The sequence below is a fragment of the Entelurus aequoreus genome, linkage group LG27 (assembly GCF_033978785.1).
Source record: "Entelurus aequoreus isolate RoL-2023_Sb linkage group LG27, RoL_Eaeq_v1.1, whole genome shotgun sequence".
Lineage (NCBI taxonomy): Eukaryota > Metazoa > Chordata > Actinopteri > Syngnathiformes > Syngnathidae > Entelurus > Entelurus aequoreus.
In genome coordinates this window covers 33,204,154-33,218,552 of record NC_084757.1, presented here as the reverse complement: position 1 = coordinate 33,218,552, position 14,399 = coordinate 33,204,154, and the positions used below count along the sequence as shown (strand labels likewise).

The 14,399-nt window shown below is 33.5% G+C and overlaps 1 protein-coding gene across 3 annotated transcripts in view; it reads left to right on the top strand.

Annotated features, from left to right (window-relative positions):
- cyfip1 (cytoplasmic FMR1 interacting protein 1) overlaps positions 1-14,399 on the top strand; it is an 85,946-nt gene that overhangs the window by 1,084 nt on the left and 70,463 nt on the right. The window lies entirely within an intron of this gene.

Here is a 14,399-nt window from a genome sequence, read left to right as displayed (position 1 = left end):
TGAGCAAATGTGCTGGGTCAAAAGTATACATACAGCAATGTTAATATTTGCTTACATGTCCCTTGGCAAGTTTCACTGCAATAAGGCACTTTTGGTAGCCATCCACAAGCTTTTGCTTGAATTTTTGACCACTCCTCTTTAGAGATGTCCGATAATGACTTTTTTTGCCGATATTCCGATATTGTCCAACTCTTAATTACCGATTCCGCACAGTCGTGGAATTAACACATTATTATGCCTAATTTTGTTGTGATGCCCCGCTGGATGCATTAAAGGCCTACTGAAATGATTTTTTTTTATTTAAACGGGAATAGCAGATCCATTCTATGTGTCATACTTGATCATTTCGCGATATTGCCATATTTTTGCTGAAAGGATTTAGTAGAGAAAATCGACGATAAAGTTCGCAACTTTTGCTCGCTGATAAAAAAAAGCCTTGCCTGTACCGGAAGTAGCGTGACGTCACAGGAGCTAGTATTCCTCACAATTCCCCATTGTTTACAATGGAGCGAGAGAGATTCGGACCGAGAAAGTGATGATTACCCCATTAATTTGAGCGAGGATGAAAGATTCGTAGATGAGGAACGTTACAGTGAAGGACTTGAGAGGCAGTGATGGACGTATCTTTTTTCTCTCTGACCGTAACTTAGGTACAAGCTGGCTCATTGGATTCCACACTCTCCTTTTTTTATTGTGGATCACGGATTTGTATTTTAAACCACCTGGGATACTATATCCTCTTGAAAATGAGAGTCGAGAACGCAAAATGGACATTCAGTGCCTTTTATCTCCACGACAATACATCGGCAAAATGCTTTAGCTACGAGCTAACGTGATAGCATCGTGCTTTAACTGCATATAGAAACAAAAAAATAAAGGATAGAAGGAAGGATAGATAGAAAATCAACAATACTATTAAACCGTGGACATGTAAATACACGGTTAATGCTTTCCAGGCTGGCGAAGGTTAACAATGCTGTGCTAACGACGCCATTGAAGCTAACTTAGCAACTTAGCAACGGGACCTCACAGAGCTATGCTAAAAACATTAGCTCTCCACCTACGCCAGCCAGCCCTCATCTGCTCATCAACACCCGTGCTCACCTGCGTTCCAGCGATCGGCAGAAGGACGAAGGACTTCACCCCATGCATTTGGCGGCCCAGAGACGTAGGAAGTCAAGGTGAGGTCGGCGGCTAGCGCTCCAACAAAGTCCTCCTGGTTGTGTTGCTGTAGTCCGCTGCTAATACACCGATCCCACCTACAACTGTCTTCTTTGCAGCCTTCATTGTTCATTAAACAAATTGCAAAAGATGTCCAAAATACTGTGGAATTATGAAATGAAAACAGAGCTTTTTGTATAGGATTCTACGGGTACCATAACTTCCGTTACTCTGACTTCGTCACGCGCATACGTCATCATACCGCGACGTTTCAGCCGGATATTTCCCGGGAAGTTTTAAAAGTCACTTTATAAGTTAACCCGGCCGTATTGGCATGTGTTGCAATGTTAAGATTTCATCATTGATATATAAACTATCAGACTGCGTGGTCGGTAGTAGTAGGTTTCAGTAGGCCTTTAAACAATGTAACAAGGTTTTCCAAAAATAAATCAATTCAAGCTTTGGAAAAAAATGCCAACATGGCACTGCCATATTTATTATTGAAGTCACAAAGTGCATTATTTTTTTTAACATGCCTCAAAACAGCAGCTTGGAATTTGCGACATGCTCTCCCTGAGAGAGCATGAGGAGGTTGAGGTGGGGGGGGGGGGGGGGGGTAGGAGGTAGTGGGGGGGGGGGTTGTATATTGTAGTGTCCCAGAAGAATTAGTGCTGCAAGGGGTTCTGGGTATTTGTTCTGTTGTGTTACGGTGCGGATGTTCTCCCGAAATGTGTTTGTCATTCTTGTTTGGTGTGGGTTCACAGTGTGGCGCATATTTGTAACAGTGTTGAAGTTGTTTATGCGTCCACCCTCAGTGTGACCTGTATGGCTGTTGACCAAGTATGCTTTTCCTTCACTTGTGTGTGTGTGGAAAGCCGTAGATATCATGTGACTGGGCCGGCACGCAAAGGCAGTGCCTTTAAGGTTTATTGGCGCTCTGTACTTCTCCCTACATCCGTGTACCACTCCGTACAGCGGCGTTTTAAAAAGTCATACATTTTACTTTTTGAAACCGATACAGATAATTTCCGATATTACATTTTAAAGCATTTATCGGCCGATACTATCAGCAGTCCGATATTATCGGACATCTCTACTCCTCTTGACAAAATTGGTGCAGTTCAGCTAAATTTGTTGGTTTGCTGACATGGACTTGTTTCTTCAGCATTGTCCACACGTTTAAGTCAGGACTTTGAGAAGGCCATTCTAAAACTTTCATTCTAGCCTGATTTAGCCATTCCTTTACCACTTTTGACGTGCGTTTGGAGTAGGGATGTCCCGATCCAGGTTTTTGCACTTCCGATCCGATACCGATGTTGTTTTTGCACTTCCAATCCGATACCGATACTGGCCTTATCCGAGCATGTATTAAAGTTTAAAGTTATTTAGCCTACTTAGTTGTCAGATTCATGTTGAAAAGGGTTTTAGTACTCTGGATAACAACTAGCCAGCTGAATTAGGTGAGTTTGAATAATACACAATGGAGATGTTGACATGCGGAGTTTCAAACACTCTTCATTTTCTAGCAGTTGACTTTTCAAATGATGCTACATATTAGCAGTAATGCTACTTTTTATTGCAAAGCTTTTGCCCCACACTTGACAAATTACGGTTGTCTGTTCGACATATTCCCACTTGAAGCTAAGATAAGGCTCAGAATTGGTTTCTTAACAAAACCTTTCTACATATAAAGTGCAACATTTCCGCATATAAAGTGCAACATTAAACTGCTTCAAGTTGTTGCTCAGATTAAATAAAATGACAAAACTTTTCTTCTACATACAAAAAGTGCAACATTAAACAGTTTCAAGTCAACTCAGCCTCAGATTAACTTTTCTTTTTCCCCCCCAGCCTTTAACCCTGGTGACTTTCACTCCATTTTCATGTTTTTTGCCAGAAAAATCAGTTTATCCACATTGTCTACAGAAAGAGCAGACCTGCTTGCAGTTACAATGTCTCCAGCTGTGGAAAATACCCTTTCACTGGGCACGGAGGTAGCAGGTATGGCGAGGTAGTGCCTGGCTAACTTGGCATATATGGGCTCATTGTTCTTCCACCATAGAAGTGGGTCCAAATCGAGTTTTTAATGCAATATGGTCTTAAATCTGCTGCTATAAAAACACCAACGGCATTTGTTATTGCTTTGGCCCTGCCTGACTCGCCGAGGAGAGGCTGCTTGAATGCGGTGTTTGCACGACGCTTGTCTTTCTCTTCGTTGAAGTGATGTTATCCATTGTTGTATCGCACCGAGAAGCCGAAGTGTTCCCAAACGGGAGATCTTAACGAGGCAAGAGGGTCTTCCAGCTCTGGCTTTTTGCATGTTGTAGTAGCCCGGTCGCTGCTAGCATGCCGTGTGTTGTGCCTCAGTGTGCATTGTTTACACAACGTGTGGTGCGCTACTTAATATGTCCGTGTGGAAACTCGTTCGGTACACCTCCGAACTGAACCAAATCCCCTGTACCGAAACGGTTCAATACAAATACACATACCGTTACACCCTTAATGTGTATTAGGGCTGCAACTAACGATTAATTTGATAATCGATTAATCTGTCGATTATTACTCCGATTAATCAATTAATAATCGGATAAAAGAGACAAACTACATTTCTATCCTTTCCAGTATTTTATTAAAAAAAACCAGCATACTGGCACCATACTTATTTTGATTATTGTTTCTCAGCTGTTTGTACATGTTTCAGTTTATAAATAAAGGTTTATTAACATTTTTTTAAAAATTAAAAATTAATAATAATTGCCTCTGCGCATGCGCATAGCATAGATCCAACGAATCGATGACTAAATTAATCGCCAACTATTTTTATAATCGATTTTAATCGATTTAATCGATTAGTTGTTGCAGCCCTAATGTGTGTGTATATATATATATATATATATATATATATATATATATATATATATATATATATATATATAATGTGTATATATATATATATAATGTGTATATATATATATATATATATAATGTGTATATATATATATATATATATATATATATATATATATATATATAATGTGTATATATATATATATATATATATATATATATATATATATATATATATATATGTGTATATATATGTGTATATATATGTATGTGTAAATATATATATATATATATATGTATGTGTAAATATATGTATATATATATATGTATATATATATATATATGTATATATGTATATATATATATGTATATATATATATATATATGTGTATATATATATATGTATATGTGTATATATATATGTATATATGTATATATATATGTATGTATATATATATATGTGTGTATATATATATATATATATGTGTGTATATATATATATATATATATATATATATATATATACATATATTTACACATACATATATATATATATATATATATATATATATTTACACATACATATATACATATATACATATATATATATATATTTACACATACATATATATATATATATATGTGTGTATATATATATATATATATATATATATATATACATATATTTACACATACATATATATATATATATATATATATATATATATTTACACATACATATATATACATACACACATATATATATATACACATTATATATATATATATATATATATATATATATATATATATATATATATATATATATATATGTATATGTGTATGTGTATATATATATATGTATGTGTATATTTATATATATGTATATATACACATATATATATATATATATATATATTTACACATATATATATATATATGTGTGATTGGTTGGTTTTCACTTCCTGGTTCCTGTGAGGTCACTTCCTGTTGAGCACACACTCGTCTGTTTCAACTTGACAATGTGGAGTTTATATCGATGACTTTATGTAAAAACAGCACATTCTTTATGTTCTGTGTGAATAATCAATCTCAGGTGTTTACAATATTATTAACATTATTATACAGTTATTTTGCAAGTGTAGATTGGGGTATGACCATTTTTAGACTTTAATGTATCTTGTTTTTATGTTAGCATCTAGTCGGTCCATACGTTTATCAAAGTGTGTTATTAATTACAATTTTTGGATTATTTTAATGCGAGTTTTAGGCGTCCACGTGGTGATTTAACGAGGCGCCAAAGTTATCGACTTCATTTCCCTTTATCAGCCACTTTCAGTTCCCTTTCGTTGTTGTGTTCGTGCTGTGAGAAGACGTGGCCATGGGAATAAAACACAGACTGTTTTTTTTTTTTTTCAAACGCTGCTTTGGAGTCCTTTCCTTTAAGCAGCTCAGGAAGTTTTGTAACGTCCGTCTGCGCTAAAAGAGCACGTTTTGTGTCACGACTTGCACAATTGATCTTGTCATCTTCCGTATTAGAAGGGTCCAAATGTTTTCCACTGAAAAATGTAAACATACGGGTGCCATTTTGATATTTTTTATTTTCAAAACTAATACAATATATATCAGTTTCTTTTAGCCTTTAGGGTTCCCTTCAGGTTAGGTCCCGGGGACCCAGAAGGGTCTGTCATAAACATGTTCGAAATAAGTCATATATTACATTTTTTTCATTTAACACTTAAATCTCGAGATCAACTTTCGGTCTATCTGTCGATATATAATTTTTTTCTTTAATTTTCTGTTTGTCAAAACCATGTTTTCTTTTATGTCAAATACACAAAATAAGTAGTATTTCCCCCCATTTTTTTTAAAGTGGAATATTTGATGTGAAGTAATTGTAGCCTTAAATTAAGGCTGCAGCTAACGATTATTTTTCTATCGATTAATCTATAGATAATTTTTTCGATTAATCGGTTAATCTATAGATTTTTTTTCGATTAATCTATAGATTTTTTTTCCGATTAATCTATAGATTTTTTTCCCCTTTTACCGAATATTTTTTATTTTATTTAAAATGAAGATGAAAAAAATAAATGTAGGCCAGTTTTTTCAAAAGGCATGGCTTTTATTTACAAAAAAAAAAGAAGTATGGCCACTCAGTCAACATTGACAACAACATGACAAAATGTTCTGTAACAATGTAAACATTTCAAACTTTTAACATTTAACGAAATTAAAAGTAGCTTATTTGCTTTTTAATGTGCAAGTATAAAAGTAAACATCCAGTGCAAATCTTAATATTCTGCAATAGTATAAGCATTTCAAAAGTAAAAGTATTGCTTATTTTGCTTTGAAATTTGCAAAAATAAAGATAAACATCCAATACAAAAAAGTGCAAAACGAAATATTCTGTAACAACAGTGTAAACATTTAAACAAAATTGAAAGTATTGCTTATTTGCTAAAATGTGCAAAAATAAAGATAAACATCCAATACAAAAAAGTGCCAATCTAAATATTCTGGAGCACTGTAAGCATTAAGTATTGCTTTTAAAATGTGCAAAATAAACATCCAGTTCAACACAGTACACAATAACCAATTCTACTCATTCCAGTGAGTGTCTAACAGTTGTAATGAAGAAAGGTTAGCATGTCTACATGCTCTGGTTCTTTTCTTGTTTACAATATTCCCAGCAGCTGAAAATAGGCGCTCAGAAGGGGTCGATGTGGCTGGAACTGAGAGGTAATTAGCCTTCACCTCAAGCCAGGACTGCGAGTGAGCTGAGCTGCAGTTTAAGTTTCTAGAAGGTCAACGGGCTCATAGTGATGTTACTAGTAGTTGACTGGGAGGTGTTTATTATCATTTGGGGAGAGTCCGCTGCCTGATGCTCACCTGCTAAACACCTATCTGCTCCACGCTGAACCGCTGACTACATGCGCTCTGAATACGCACTGCTGATTGGCCCTTAACGCTCTGAATACGCACTGCTGATTGGCTGATAATGCTTTGTGTGTACCAATCAGATGGTTGTGTGGGTGGGACAATGCTGCGTGCTGAGACAGAGGCAGAAGGAGCAGAGCAGCTTGTTAAGACTTTAGCTTTAAAACTCGTTCGGTACACCCCCGTACCGAACCGAAAGCCCCGTACCGAAACGGTTCAATACAAAACACGTACCGTTACACCCCTAGCAGATACAAATGACACATTCATGTTTTTGGGTAATGATGACAACGTATGCTCACGCGGACGATTGACTAGTTGATGGTTGATGGTTTTCTTTTCAAACGTTCGTTCATAGCCGTAGTGCTGCTATGATAGACCGTTTACGCTCGACACAGTGTGCATACAACAACATTATTAGGCCGTGTATTGAAATACTCCCACACTTTTGACCACTTTTGGCGTGCTTTTTCCCCCTCGCTCGCACCGTCTGCTTTGCGCTCCGCCATGACGGGAGTGTGACGTAAATATGCGACGCGTCGACGCACAAAAACGGCATCGACGTATTTACGTAACCGATGACGTCGACTATGTCGACGCGTCGTTTCAGCCTTACCTTAAATAGATCAATAATTCATAACATTGATTTTGATTTATTATTTTTGTAGTAATGACAGTTTTTAAAGAAAAAAATCTAACTAAAATTCTCAGGGATCCAAAAGGGTGCCACTCATAAAAGTGTTAGATATATTTCATAATTTTTTTTTAACTTTCAACACATAAATCTCTACATCAACTTCAGGTCTATCTGTCCATATGTGATATTTTGTGTTTTATGCTCTTTTTATCTAAACCCTGTTTTTTATGGCAAAACACAAAAAGGCCCCCCTTTAATAAAAGTATTATAAGTCATACATTTTTGTATTTTTTTACTTTCAACACTTAAATTTCTAGATCAACTTAAGATCGATTATAAGCTTTTATTTTTGTATGTTTTTAAGTTAGTTTTATGCCCTTTTTGACAAAGAAAACTTAGTTTTTTGTGGTAAACACACAAAATAGGCAATCTTTTCCCCAAAAAATATTCCAAAGTGCAATATTAGATGTGAAGTAATTGGAGCCTTAAATAAGTCAATAATTCATGACATTGTTTTTAATTCATTATTATTTTTTGACAGTTTATTTTATTTGAATCCCACTATAATATTGGAGATCCAAAAGGGCCCCACTCATAAACATATAAAATGTAACTAATACATTTTATATTATTTATTTAATTTCAACACTTAAATATCTAGATCAGGGGTCACCAACGCGGTGCCCGCGGGCACCAGGTCGCCCGTAAGGACCAGATGAGTCGCCCGCGGGCCTGTTCTAAATTAAAAAAAATAAAAAAATAAAAAAAATAAATAAATAAATTAAATCTACATAGAAAAACACAAGATACACTTTCAATCAGTGCATCAACCCAAACAACCTCCCCCATGCACACTCATCCACACCCACTCACACAAAAGGGGTTATTTCTTTCTGCTACCAATATCCTGGTTCCCACAACATAGACAACACATCTGCAAGGGACACAGTCCCTGAAGCACACATGATTGTATAGGCTGCTGGTCCACTAACATTTTCATTAATTACTATTTTTTATGTAATTATTTTTATATTGTTTTACTTTCTTTTTTATCCAAGAAAATGTTTTTTATTTATTTATCTTATTTTATTTTTTAAAAAAGGGCCTTATCTTCAACAGACCAGGTTGTCAATGAAATTAGATTTGTTTAAAGGGTTTTTTAAACCAGGCCCAGTCCAGATAATGTCCAAGTCGGACTCAGCAACACACACCTTCATTCATGTACACAGAAAAAAATTAGGGAACACAACAGATTGCATATAATTTATAAACAAAATTACATTTTCAAAATAAGCATTTATGTACAGTCCAGATTATGTCCAGGTCACTCAAATTAGGGAACACAACAACAGATATCATATAATCTATAAACATAATTATACTTTCAAAATAAGCCTTTGAGGACTTCTCATCTTTTTTTAAATATTTTTTGGCATCATTATCGTTTTCAACCATGTAACTTTCTAAAGTTAGAAAATACTGAATAAATGTTTTAAAGAAAGTAATACTAAGTGAATATCTGTTTTTGGCCTTAAAAATAAACATTTTACCGAGTACTATAATTAAATTGACTAAATCATGATTGTCAATGAACTCTCCTAAAATAACAGAAACCACATTTGTGTACCACTCAATGTTTAAATACATCTTTGGAACAATTGATGCTTTTAAAGACAGACACATAGCTTCAAGGTTGAGAAGTTTTAGGCCCCCATATTCATACTCTTTGTACAAAACCTTTCTTTTAATCTTTTCTGGTTTGCCGTTCCAGACAAAATCGAAGACCCTCCGCTCATAAATCTTAAAAAAGTTTTGTGATGGAGCTGGTAATGACAAAAACAATTAAATAAATTGAGGAATATTTAACGAGTTGGCAATAGACATTTTACCATACAAGGTTAGGGATTTCCCTTTCCATAATTGCATAATTTTGTCCAGCTTTCTTAGTCGATTATCATAATTTACTGAGCCTAGATCTTCCAGATTTTCTGGGACAACAACACCAAGTATGTTAACTGGTCCATCTGTCCACAAAACAGGCACTTTGCATTCCATTCGAAAGGACGTTCCCTTTAGATTTCCGATCCTTAACATTTTACATTTATCATAATTAAGCTTAAAGCCAGATTGCTGTCAAAATATGTCCAAAAGATTAAGAAGATTCCGCAAACAATGAGGAAAAATCTTATCTTTGTGAATCAGCCTTTTCTGACATGAACTTCATCAAGAACAAACACAGAACACGCCTCACTGATGCACATCTGCAAGACTCACTCAGAGTTGCAGTGTCAAGTTACACACCAGAGTACAACACACTAGTTAACAGCATGCAATGCCAGGCTTCCCACTAACTGACAAAGAAACAGATAACAGATTTGGTGTCCAGTTCAAAGTGTGACATGATTTAAAAATGTAAAAATTTGAGAGTTTACTTTTGTATTTTACATGAGTTATTATTTGTACAAACATGGTGCAAAGTAATTCATGATTTGTTAAAAAATGTTAGTGGCTAGTTAGTTAAAATGGGATATTGTGATTTCACAAGACTGTCTTAGAAGTGATCATTTGAAAATGTTCAATTTGAAAAATGTGCACTTAGAGAAAATATAAAAATAAAGTGTTGCATATTGATATTTATCTGTTTCTATATATATTTATTGTGAGAAATCATTAAGATGATCAGTGTTTCCACAAAGATAAATATCATTAATTATTAATAATAACAGAGTTAAAGGTAAATTGAGCAAATTGGCTACTTCTGGCAATTTATTTAAGTGTGTATCAAACTGGTAGCCCTTCGCATTAATCAGTACCCAAGAAGTAGCCCTTGGTTTCAAAAAGGTTGGTGACCCCTGATCTAGATCAACTTCAGAATTATCCATTGATTATAAGTTTTTATTATATTAGGTTTTTTTTTGTTTTATGCCCTTTTTGACAAATAAAACTTTTTATATGGCAAAAACACAAAATATGCAATATTTTCCCCAAAAATATTTCAAAGTGTAATATTTGATGTGAAGTAATTAGAACCTTAAATATTTCAATAATTCATACCATTGATTTTGATTCATTATTTTTTTTTTTGACAGTTTTTGAAAATATTTTAACCCCACTAAAATATTGGGGACCCAAAAGGGTCCCATTCATAAAAGTATTAAATGTAAGTAATACATTTTATATTATTTATTTAATTTCAACACTTAAATATGTAGATCAACTTCAGAATTATCCATTGATTATAAGTTTTTATTATATTAGGTTTTTTTTGTTTTATGCCCTTTTTGACAAATAAAACTTCTTATATGGCAAAAACACAAAATATGCAATATTTTCCCCAAAAACATTTCAAAGTGTAATATTTGATGTGAAGTAATTAGAACCTTAAATATGTCAATAATTCATACCATTGATTTTGATTCTTTTTTTTTTTTTGACAGTTTTTGAAAATATTTTAACCCCACTAAAATATTGGGGACCCAAAAAGGTCCCATTCATAAAAGTATTAAATGTAAGTAATACATTTTATATTATTTATTTAATTTCAACACTTAAATATGTAGATCAACTTCAGAATTATCCATTGATTATAAGTTTTTATTATATTAGTTGTTTTTTTTGTTTTTTGCCCTTTTTGACAAATAAAACTTTTTATATGGCAAAAACACAAAATATGCAATATTTTCCCCAAAATTATTTCAAAGTGTAATATTTGATATGAAGTAAATAGAACCTTAAATATTTCAATAATTCATACCTTTGATTTTGATCCATTTTTTTTTTTTTGACAGTTTTTGGAAATATTTTAACCCCACTAAAATATTGGGGACCCAAAAGGGTCCCATTCATAAAAGTATTAAATGTAAGTAATACATTTTAAATATTTTTTTAATTTTAACACTTAAATCTCTAGATGAACTTCGAATCTATCCTTTGATTATACATTTTTATTTTATTAAGTTTTTTGGTTTTATGCCCTTTTTGACAAAGAAAACGTTGCTTTTTGTGGTAAAAACACAAAATATGCAATATTTACCCCTGAAATATTTCAAAGTGTAACATTTGATGTGAAGTAATTGGAGTCTTGAATAGGTCTTAAATAGTTTTAATTTTAATTTGTATCCCACTAAAATATTGGGGATCCAAAAGGGCCCCACTCATACAAATATTTAATATGTAAGTCATATATATACACTACCGTTCAAAAGTTTGGGGTCACATTGAAATGTCCTTATTTTCAATGAAGATAACTTTAAACTAGTCTTAACTTTTAAAAAAATACACTCTATACATTGCTAATGTGGTAAATGACTATTCTAGCTGCAAATGTCTGGTTTTTGGTGCAATATCTACATAGGTGTATAGAGGCCCATTTCCATCAACTATCACTCCAGTGTTCTAATGGTACAATGTGTTTGCTCATTGGCTCAGAAGGCTAATTGATGATTAGAAAACCCTTGTGCAATCATGTTCACACATCTGAAAACACGTTAGCTCGTTACAGAAGCTACAAAACTGACCTTCCTTTGAGCAGATTGAGTTTCTGGAGCATCACATTTGTGGGGTCAATTAAACGCTCAAAATGGCCAGAAAAAGAGAACTTTCATCTGAAACTCGACAGTCTATTCTTGTTCTTAGAAATGAAGGCTATTCCACTAAATTGTTTGGGTGACCCCAAACTTTTGAACGGTAGTGTATATATTTTTTACTTTCGACATTTAAATCTCTAGGTCAACTTCGAATCCATCCATTGATTATCAGTTTTTATTTTATTAGTTTTTTGTTTGTTTTATGCCCTTTTTGACAAAGAAAAAAAATCGTTTTTTTATATGGCTAACACACAAAATATGCAATATTTTCTTCCAAAAATATGTCAAAGTGAAATATTTGATGTCAAGTAATTGGAGACTGAATTATGTCAATCATTCATAACATGGATTTTGATTCATTATTATTTTTGAGCAATGGCAGTTCAAAAGAAGAAAATCTTTGTGTTATTAGAGTCAACATTACAACTTTTTCTTGTTACTTTTCACCTTTTATTCCGCTTTTTAATGTTTTTTTTTTTTAAATAGAACTTTGAGTATTCTGTACTGGGTCATCCGGTTCATGGCCAGGCTGGAGTCTATCCCAGCGGACTTTTCCAGACGGTGTAGTTTGTGTGACGTGTGCAGACGTGAGTTGTGGCAGTGCTGTTGTGATGTCACAAAGACACCGTGAGGTTTATTGCCTTCGTGCCTTTGTGCTTGGCACTGCCCACCTCACCGAGCAAGTAAGCCTCTTAGCAGAGTGAGCGCTCGTCTCTTTTTATCCCAGGAGACACTTTGAGACGGTGCTGTGTGAAGAAGAAGAAGCAGGTTATTTCCTCTTTTTCTTCATGGAACCAACACTTGACTGCAATAACCTTTTTTCTCTTCCGCCCGGATGCAGCTGAGATAGGCTCCAGCACCCCCCGCCACCCCAAAAGGGACAAGCGGTAGAAAATGGATGGATGGATGTCTTTAAAAGGCTTTAAATCTTCCCTCATTTTATTTTGAAATCTTTGCGCTGAGTGTTGTTGGATTAGGAAAAACATCTGAAGTGTGGTTTTGGTTGGTTTTAGAATTGTTTGGCACAGTACTCAAGTAACCTTGCCTCATTTGGAGTAATGGGCGATACGGCTGAAAACTGTATCACGATATCAGTGTTTTGTATCGATAATCATTGATATTTTTTATGAGGACCAGGAGAAAAATATAAATGTCAACATTTTTAGTTTTAGGAAGTAATACACAGTATTTACTTTGGAGAGTGGACTTTTCAATAGTTTCATGGATAAATGTTTAGATATAGCTATTAAATAATGCTGGTTATCAACTAATGCTAGGTATAAGCTAATGTGAGTTATCAACTATAATCTAATGCAAAATATAATATAATGTTAGCTATAAGCTAATGCTAGCTATTAAATAATGCTAGTTATCAACTAATGCTAGCTATTAGGTAATGAGTTATTAACTATAATCTAATGCAAAATATAAGATAATGTTAGCTATAAGCTAATGCTTGCTATTAGATAATGTTAGTTATCAACTAATGCTAGCTGTAAACTAATGTGAGTTCTCAACTATAATCCAATGCACGATATAAGCTAATGTTAGCTATAAGCTAATGCTAGCTATTAAATAATGCTAGTTATCAACTAATGCTAGCTATTAGGTAAAGAGTTATCAACTATAATCTAATGCAAGATATAAGCTAATGTTATCTATAAACTAATGCTAGTTATGAACTAATGCTAGCGATTAGCTAATGTGAGTTAATAACTATAATCTAATGCAAAATATAAGGTAATGTTAGCTATAAGCTAATGCTAGCTATTAAATAATGCTAGTTATCAACAAATGCTAGCTATTGGCTAATGTGAGCTATTAGTTAATGCTAGTTATAAACTAATTTTAGCTACAAACTAATGCTAGCTATTAGCTAATGTTAGCTATTAATGTTCGCAATAAGATAATGCTAGATATTAACTAATGCTAGCTATCTACTAATGCTAGCTATTAGCTAATTTGAGCTATTAACTAATTCTATCCATCCATCCATCTACTTTATAAGCTAATTCTAGCAATAAACTAATGCTCGTTATCAACAAATGCTATCTATTGGCTGATGTGAGCTATTAGTTAATGTTAGCTAAAAGCTAATTCTGGCTATAAACTACATTTTGCTATAAACTAAATCTAGCTATTAATGTTCGCAATAAGCTAATGTTAGCTATAAACTAATGCTAGCTAATTTGAGCTATTAACTAATTCTAGTTTTGAGCTAATTCTAG